The sequence below is a fragment of the Heliconius melpomene genome, chromosome 18, assembly GCF_056956725.1.
Source record: "Heliconius melpomene rosina isolate 202511_hmr_F chromosome 18, ASM5695672v1, whole genome shotgun sequence".
Classification (NCBI taxonomy): domain Eukaryota; kingdom Metazoa; phylum Arthropoda; class Insecta; order Lepidoptera; family Nymphalidae; genus Heliconius; species Heliconius melpomene.
Genome location: NC_140406.1, coordinates 9,604,400 through 9,614,507, shown reverse-complemented (window position 1 = coordinate 9,614,507; position 10,108 = coordinate 9,604,400). Strand labels below are relative to the sequence as shown.

The window sequence follows — 10,108 nt, the reverse complement described above, 5'->3', positions numbered from 1 at the left end:
CGGGAATATGAAAATTGACACACTTATAGTTTATAGGAGAAGTGTAGAAGGCAAATATTTTTCAATGATAATGCTTAAAAACTATACACTATCATAAATTTGAAAATATATACACTTTTGTATTTCGTGACATACGCGTATTATACACGTCAACGGGCCCTCTAGTACCTATAATCAAATATAAATAAAGTCATATGTCAGAGAAATAAAATAGAACTCTGTATATACTGACCAAAGTATTTATCAAATGCGGTATAGGCCTCGGTAGCGCAGTAGGCAGCGCGTAAGTCTCATAATCTTAAGGTCGTGAGTTCGATCCTCACCCGGGGCAATTTTTTTTATTTTACGCTTGCATTTGCATTTAGTAGGAATAGTAGGTAAACTAGTGTCGAAACTTTCTTTCTTCTGCTTTCTGATGATCTTATTGTAATTTTTTGTATTGCCAAAGCGGCTGACGAAAATTAATATTCGAATACTGTCCAAACAACTTGTGTCATAATGTCATCAAAATAATTTTCCATTTAATAGTGTATGCTGCCTGCTCAAGAGCAATAAACTTTTTAGGATGAATAGAATAACCGCAAAGCTTCAGAAAGCAGCAGAGAGCACAAGATGAGATATTTTCCTAATAAGTAGGTACAAGTAATATCTCGTATAAAAGTTTTTTAATGTTTGTCCGATAGCTTTTAAACAAGACGCTTTTGTACTCTTGTTCTCTAATATATCTTGAGTCACCCATTACTCCTGAGTGAGGGAAAGTTCATTAAATTGTATATATAATTTGCTATCAATTGAAAGGAGACCTTGTATCATTAAGTTTTGAACGGAGTAAGTACGTTCTTCATATAATACAAACACCTAACTAAAACTAGGTGATTTTTTTTTTTATTTGGAAACATTTCTTCTCAACCGTTCCATTGTATGAATATGCTACGTGGAAATAGATAATTGGTAAAAAGTCGAATAGGTAGTGTTATATGGTGTATCTAAGAGTAATACTTATTAAGAAAACGTATAATAATTTGGACGTAGTGGGATTTGAACTCGCACCTCTTGAAAGCCGTTCAAGCCTGTCCCAGTACGCTAAAGTTTTTATACGTTTTCTAAATAAGTATTTTTCTTTCCTAAGTGTTGAATAATGCTTTAAAAATGTCAAAAGCATCTAAGAATACTTAGTTGGAAAATACCTCTAATACTTATTATATTTATCGACCTGCATATGTATGATATTTATAACTTATCTGATTTATTATCTCATAGAAATGACATTTTAAAAATACTCTTGGGGAACGGAGTGTTTTAATACTAGGTCCCCTCTGTCTTTAATATTATATAGGCGAAAACACATTAAGGTGTTTTTAGAGACCTCGAAAGGTAAAACGCAACCCTTTTAGGATCACTTAGTTATCCATCTGTTAATTGTAAATTTAAATCTTAATTATTACCACTTCTATTGTAAAAATACAATTTAGCAATAAAAATATTTAATATATCAGACGATTTTTTATTTTAGATTCAAAATATTTATAAAGATTCACTAAGTTTCTAAATAAAGTTTGTGCAGTGAGGCAAGTTTGATACTGTGTACCTAGTGTGTATCCAACTTTACTTTAGTTGCAAGTTTATGTTACGACCTAATTTCCTACTTTAGTTTGAACATGACACGAAAGTTCATTCTCTAGTGATACGAAATTAGGAAAACTTTCCTCTGAATGTGTATATTTGATTAATTAAATATAAAGAATGATAGGCTATCATGGTGCAGTGGCTCCGTGTCTGATTGTAAAAACGAAGATTGCTGGTTCGATCCCCAATGGAGTAATTAATTAATTGAATTTTCATTTAACTAACGATGTCAACAGCCTCAATCAAAACATTAATAAAACTTCAAATGTATTAACTTTATGGACTTCTGCTAAAAAAGTTATTCCGATTCCGCTTTATAGCTTCCTTTCATAGCCCCATTTTCTAAGACAGTATTAATATTATTAGCTTCTGAGAGGATTAAATTTTTCCTCTATTGTCGTCGCAACATAAAAGTTACAGGGATACTCTATTACTCTCTGTCTCAGTTTATCCTCAATAAATACGAAAATAAAAGGAACTTCGAATAAATTATGTATCAAAAACAGTTTTAGTAAGTCTACTCCGGACTGACGTATTTCGAATAATTTTAAAATCGTTTTAATTTTTGTCATAATATATAAATTATATGTCCACCGACAATTTGTATACAAATAAAAATTTAAAAAGCTCCAAAAAGCTGGCAATCGAGATATATTCTCGCCGCCACAGTATGGAAGTGCTCAAGATTTAACCGGAGCTAAGGCTAACGAGTTAACTAAAACCGCGAGGTTCTAGGCCGCCCGAGGAAAGTGCGCCCCGAGCCGTCGCAGCCGCGCGGGCGATCGTCCGCAGCGCACGTTACAAGGAGCGTAGCCTGACAACGAGCGCGTGACGTCACGTGCTGTAAGACCTGCTAACGAGTAGTGATCTAGAGACAGTAGTGGCATCACACTAAAGAATACACTTCCATTAGACGAAGGTTTCAAGCTTGTATATATAGTTAGTGAGCTTGAATATTTTGATAGCGCGATTCAGGATTGTTGGTTTGTGTTGGTTGTTTTTGGGGTTTGTGTTGATTTGGATGGGTTGTGCGTTGATTTTTTATTGTTTTGATGGTTTTTAGGTTTTTTGTGGCGTTGGTTTTGGAGTTTTGAGTAGATTTTTGAGATTTGTTTGGAATTTTATTGTGTTTAGAATAGCGACATCTAGTAACAGATCTTGTGGAAGCATTATGTGTTGAGTGGTGGAACTTTATGCCGCGTTTTTAATTTAAGTAGCGTGAATATAAAAAATATTTATCTTGTTATAATATATTAACTTACAATCTATTCTAGACGTACAAAGTAGAGCTAGTTACATATATTTTAAATATGATTTAGTTACCCATGAGGTGGCCCAATCGTTAAATTAAGGAATATTTAATAAAATTAATTTTAAAATTAAAATATAACGTTTAATAAGGTAAAAAGCACCCCCCAGCAACTACCGGCAGCCGCCCCAATTTGGGGAAGGAAAACAAACATAATGACGGCCATGTCTCTGACGTCAACAAGATGGTTGCCCCATTGATAAAACGTCATGCGCGCGCAGCCTATACAACCATTGATAGATCGTGTTGTGCTTATTTACAGGAACAGACTTAGATACGACTTTTATCCGCCTTACATTTTATAATTTTAATTTTAGTAACTAAACATAAAAGGAAGGCTTTTTATTTCATGCATATATTATATGTATATTGTATACCTTGGTAGTTGACTAATTATAAAAACATATTTTGAAGTTCTATATTTAAGATTTTATTTATTTAGGATTTTATATTAAAATTTTGATTTGGTTTTTTGTCATATACTAAAATAATAACATTTTCGTATGTTATATACGAAAAATTTATCAAATCTATATATATAAAATCGAAAGGTCACTCATCACGAAATCTCAGAAACTACAAATGCTAGGAATCTCAAATTTTGCATATGTGTTATTTATAGGACGTAGGTGCTTGCTAAGACGGGAATTGGTAATATTCAACTTCTAAGGGTTTTTTTTTGGGGTTGAAAGTTTGTATGAAACTTCGTTACTACAAATGCTAGGAGTCTCAAATTTTGCATGGACGTCGCTTATAGGACGTTGGTACTCATGGAAACAGAAATTAATAATAACGTAGTTCACGCAGGCGAAGCCGCGGGCGGGCTGCTAGTATCTTTATATAATTTGAAAACCAAATTAAAAAAGCACTTAGAAAATAAGTTCAGGTGTACATTTCAGGTGAGAATATCATGTAAACGCATCGGTCGTAGGTACTAAAATCAATTTCATGAGAGCAGTCTCTGACGCCACAATAATATATAGCCTCCAGGACAGCTTTCAGACGGAGTTTCAGCGTTATACCGAGCACACGCTCCGGCTGAACGAAAGCCCGCTACGATTCAATGTAAAAAAATAAAAAGTTTTCTTTATTGTCTGTGGGAAAAGTTTTGACAGAAGACTGCAGAAAAGTAATATTTCAAGAGGCTTGATAAGGTAAATTTAGTAGATTTGTTTTTAATAACTTTTATTTGTCTACCTTTTCTTTCTTTTGAAATATTCAAAAACAAATTTAAACACTATGTTCCCCAGTTTTTTCCATTTTAAAGAGAACTTTAGATTTTTCTTAGTGAGTTATCACTTTAATGGGCTATCACTATTCCAATACTGACGTCATTGACTCTAAAGCCATTTAATAATTGTTTTATTAGACGTTATTATTTAATATATAAGTACATATTACATATTTATTACCCAACGGACGTACTCTTGGGAAATAAAATGTATAAATTAGACACCATGACAATTAAATAAACATTAAATTTGGGAATGCTTTAAAAATGCCATTTCAAAAGTAAAAGCTTTGTACTATTAGGATAGCATGAAACTTATTTAAAACCTTAAATGTAGATATTTTTTCACGCTGTATCCTGTATAATATATAGCAGGGCAGGCAGAGAGAACCTGGTGTTGAGACTGCTGTTCAACATTTGCCGGCCAATTTTCCAGATATTGGTGTTGAGTGGCGGAACTTAACACCACGTTTTTTCTTGTTAGCAGAGCTTAGAAATGAAAATAATTAATTTCCATGCGTGGAAATTGGATTTGAACCCATAGCTGTCACGCTTCGGTCAGATGCTGTATCACCGCGCCACAACGATCTCAATTATTTTATGGCGAAATGCAAGGAACAGATCCAATACTGCTATGTTCATAATTTGAAAATATATTTATAATGTAATTGAAAAAATACTTTTAAATATACATTATATGATTTTATTAATTAAATCGTGAAAATAAATAAATGGTCGCTTAATACATATAATAAATATCTATCTACTACATTATGAAACATGAATTGCTTTGATTCCTTTAGCAATGTTATCTCACTGCCTTCAATTTCATCAATCATCCAGCTCAGATACAGATGTTAGCTGGTATTTTTGGTAATAATAGATTCTTTTCATTCGTGAATTGTAAATGGCAACAATAGATATTTAATAGTTGCAAAAAACTCTTTTAATATTTTGAATACTTGTTTCCGTTTTTTATTGTACTACTAGTACTGTGGTCCTCTCGCGGCTTCAACCGCATTTTATTTAATACTAGCGGACGCGCGCAGCTTCGCTTGCATATTTAGGGGTGAATTCTAAAAAACCACGAAACATGTGTTCAATGAAATATTTTTAAGAGTCTAAATTTCAAATTTTATAAAAATCGGTGGCGATTTAAAGATTTTTCCATACAAACTTTCAACCCTTTATGGTTGCACCCCTTTAGGGTTAAAATTTTTCAAAATCCCTTCTTAGTGGACGTCCAGATTACGAAAGAAAACATTTGTACAAATTTCACGTTTCTACGCACAGCGGTTACGGCTGTGCGTGCGTATACCTCAGTCAGTGAGGACAAGTCCTTTTATATATATAGATTATTTAAAAGTATTTCGGGAAGATTAGTTGGATATTTTAACATGATAGATGATGATAGGTACTGTTGTACACTTCATAAATCGTAATTTCGCAACAAACGAGGGTTTTTTCTCGTTTATTTCGCAGGCGTTCCGGTACAAAAATTAGCCTATATGTTGCTCCATAACCTCCTCTATAGTACGACTCTTTTAAAAGTTGATTCAACTTTTCCAAAGATTAGCTCGCACAAACAGACAGATAGTTTATCTGGACTGTTATGGTTGTTCATCAGATGTTCCAGATCTTAATTTTTTACATGTCCGTGGGAAAAGCTCATCACGCTCGACACATTTTATTATACTTTTTTTATTTTATCAGTGTTCAGGCAATTTATTTACCATTTTATTATAGTATTTACTAGTGGCCCCCGCGCGGCTTCGCCCATTTGAACTATACGAATATTTATTTAAGTGTTTTAAAAAAAAAAGTATTAATTATATAATTATTTTATGTAAATCGTACATCAACAACATGTAGGTACCTACGTATGTTATACTTGCATTTAATTTTAGATTTAAAACTATTTAGGTCAAAACGATCTTTTAAGTGACCGAGTGATCCGTAATTTATTCCAGACTCAGCTAAGTTGGAGATGGAGCCTGCATTCCCATGAAAATTCATAGAGCAATCGATATGCAACGCGGTGTCGATATTCTATTATCACTTTACATACATTTAAATATTATTAGGATTTATTTGTCTCTTAATTTTATAAACCGACTTCTTTTTTCACAAAGGAGGAGTTTAATACTCGTAAATTATATATTTATAATGAATATTTTAATATCTATGGGACCTCCATTACCGCTAAGTCCGGATCTGTCGATGGAATCCCATGGAAACAAGGGAAACCCTCGCATTTTACAGGCACGTAATTGTGTTATACATATATAATTACTTATAATCATTATATATTTGCTTCTCGTAGTCGTGAGCTGATGATGATTTTAGAAGAAATCTTCAACGATTAGGAGTTAGATAATAATCTGTTGAAAATTATAGAAACTTATGGAAGGCTAGTTTAATATAGTAGTCAAGTTATACCTATATAGGATAATAGGCCGTTGTAGCCCAGGGGCACAAGGGTGTGACTGTAACGCGATGGTTGTGGGTTCAATTCGCACTCGAGGGAATTAATTATTATTTATTAATATTTTCATCTCTTCGCTCTGGCACTAAAGCAGGCACAACATAGGTTTTTTTTTAATTAATTTTATTTGGCTTATAAATCAAAATTAAATCTGCTTCACGCTGTATACCGTGAACAGCAGGGTAGGCAGAGGGAACCTAGTGATAAAACACTCTGTTCCCTATTTTGGAAGTATTGCGTGTGGAATGGCGTAACTCAATGCTGCGCTCTATCTATCAGAGTGAAAAAAATAATAATAGAATAGAAAAAAATACATATACAAAGGCAATTACCCAAAATAAATTTATTACAATACTAGCGGACGCGCGCAGCTTCGCTTGCGTTTTTAAGGGTGAATTCTAATAACCCATGAAACATGTTCAATTAAATATTTTTAAGAGTCTGAATTTCAAATTTTATAAAAATTGGTGACGATTTAAAAAAACATATACAAACTTTCAACCCCTTATTTGCACCCTTAGGGGAAAAATTCTAGAAAACGATGAAACACGTGTTCAATTAAATACTTTTAAAAATCTAAATTTAAAATTTTATAAAAATCGGTGCCGATTAAAATTTTTTTTCCATACAAACTTTGAACCCCTACTTCCCCCCTTTAGGGTTAAAATTTTTCAAAATCCCTTCTTAGTGGATGTCCAGATTACGAAAGTAAACTTGTGTCCAAATTTAACGTTTCTCCCATCAGCGGTTACGTCTGTGCGTGCGTCTTACCTCAGTCAGTGAGGACAAGTCCTTTTATATATATAGAAGTACCCACTTTTTATCCGTAAAAGTTGACGAATGTAAATTATTAAGCGATCTACCCACACTGAAACAAAAGTACGTAAGGCGTGGGCGTTCATCGTGAAACAGTGAAAAATAACTTTAGAACAATATATATTGAGAGAACTTCTTAATAATTTAGAATTTCTTATTAAGTATGTAGTATGTATTATAATAATTGAAACATTTTGCCGAAGTTTTTGCCTGTGTTTATGTGATGATAATACTGTATTTTCGAAGGTCAACCGTGGTCTCCCCGCCCTCTTTTACCAATATCCTCATCTTAAATGACTTACTTGATCTTATGATGAACTCATTAGAGTTTTATAATTATTTATTATTTATAATTCCTATAATTATTTCACTTCTGGATTATTCCTGAGAGTATTCGGATTCCTTTACAATCCCACGCTCGTGACACTGCGCCACGACGGCCTTTATCTCTAAAGAATTATTATCACGCTCTGAAACGGGATAGAGCGTGGAGCTGATTTTTTAGAGACAAAATTTTCTACCGAAAGCTACCAAAGGCTACCAAAAGCTACTAAAATATGATTTTAACGTACCGAGTCAAAATAAAAACCTAATATTATAAGACATGATCGTGTGAAAGGACGACTTGGCGACCGTGACCTCGCTTCCGATCGATATTAAATTATACAACTGATTCTTTATCTATACACCAATTGTATAAATTACTGTTTATATTTTATTGATTGCTGACTAAAAAATTGTTTGAATCATGGTTTATTTTAAGCCGTCTATACGAATTAAATTACCAAAAATATTTAAAAAAAAAATCAATAAGAGTGCAATGGACTGTATTTTTTTTATAAGCAACGTATTTTATTGAATGCATAATTTGACTTTATAAATGGAACCAAAGTGTTAGAATCGGTTAATTAAATAATTAGATAATAAAATACATCTACTATCTAAGAATAAAAATTTAGTTAAAATTGTATTCATATATTCTTGAAATCGAGGTGTGTACGGCGGTATACCTTTGATAGGTTTATATGTGCGAGTATCGTCCTTAACAAGTGGCGTTTTATCTTACAACGATAATTTTATAATTTATTTTGTTTTGAAAAAAAAAAATTATTTCATTTTTGGGAAAATAATATATAATTGTATTAGGCTTTTATAGAGTAGTCAAAACTGTAGTTTAATTTAAAGTGGTGCTAACAAAAACACGCTGTATAATAAATATAAACTACATTTTTTACGTGTTTCAGATATTTTATTAAATTTGTGTATCTAACAACTCAATTCATATTTGCGCTCTATGTAAGTACTCGTAATATTGTTCCCATTGAAATTCATTCTCTTGTTCATTAAATTATTTAAAAAATGAAAAGGCTTTTAATGAATATGTTTTTATGAATAATAAACTCAAAACAATACTATTGTAGCGCAGTGATATATTACAGGCTCTTGTTCAGTCCCGTCATGGACATGGGGATTTTATAAAAATATATATTTTTTTTTAGGCATGCAGAGGGAACGTGAGAACTTTGTGTTAAGACACTCCGTTCCTATTAAGACACTTCCGTTTCCCACTTTCCGCCGAATTCTGGAGGCATTGCTGGAGTGACTGTACTCAATGCCGGGCTTCGTTCCAGAGTGAAGAAATTAAAATATTAAATTTATCTATAGTTAGTGTGCGACACTTTAAGAAAGTCAAAATTTTTAATGTACATTTATCATTCGTTTAGAGGGCATATATGAAGATGTTGATGACAGGCGCAAGAGATATGCAGAGACCATAGTGTTTCGTGTTCTTGTTTCTTTGGTTACTCCGCTAGGAATACATGGCGAAAGTAACAAAAATAATCGTCTATAATTAAAAAAAAACAATAAACCTAAAGTATGCCAAAATTGAACCTTAATCCTCGACAAGAAACTCGCGGTTAAACACAATAACAACTGAACTACAAAGGGCTTGAAAGCGTGAGATTACATAAATGTTAACATAACAACGCCCCTATACTTGCGAGATAGGAATTCCTTTAGAGATATGTACGAGTATGATTTCGACACATTCTGTGATTACTTTGAACATGTCATACACTGTGGGTGGGTATTGTTGGAAATACATATAATAATAACAACTATATATTGGAAATATAGGTATAATATAATAATAACCGTAAACATGATGGTAGTAGGTACGATTCCCAATCGCGGGAGTGATATTTAAATTAACGCACTTCGGTAGTGTTAAAATATAATTAGTGTTAAAATATATCTTTCTCCACAATCTGCCTACTGAACTTCAGATAACGAAGGTCGCATAAGAGTCTCCTCAAATCGCCATGCTCACTGGTAAATATGTGGAAAAAATTATCTATTCATCTGGAAGAATTTTATGTGCTTAAGTTAATATGGAAGTAAATAATATTGTATTAATTGGTTGTTTTAGTTTTAAATCAAAATAACTTAATGTTTTTCTAAGATATTTTATAATTTATATAAAACTCAAAGCTCTTAGAAATGTGAAATTAGATATTTTTATGAAATTTTAACTTTAACTTTAATGTACAACGCATCATTTCATATTAAAAAGTTAATGCCATATGTAAAAGCTAGTAGTTATATAATTTCGATTAAACCTTCTAAATATAATTTACAT

The 10,108-nt window shown here is 32.4% G+C and overlaps 1 protein-coding gene and 1 non-coding gene across 2 annotated transcripts in view; both read left to right on the top strand.

Annotated features, from left to right (window-relative positions):
- Positions 1-258: 258 nt before the first annotated feature.
- TRNAM-CAU (transfer RNA methionine (anticodon CAU)) lies at positions 259-331 on the top strand. Its single transcript has one exon. It is a non-coding gene; the product is annotated as a tRNA-Met (tRNA).
- Positions 332-3,929: 3,598 nt separating this feature from the next.
- LOC146529479 (potassium channel subfamily K member 6-like) overlaps positions 3,930-10,108 on the top strand; it is a 52,088-nt gene continuing 45,909 nt past the window's right edge. The window contains exon 1 of the mRNA XM_085201970.1: positions 3,930-4,089. The gene's annotated coding sequence lies outside the window, so the exon portion shown is untranslated. The remainder of the gene's footprint in view (positions 4,090-10,108) is intronic.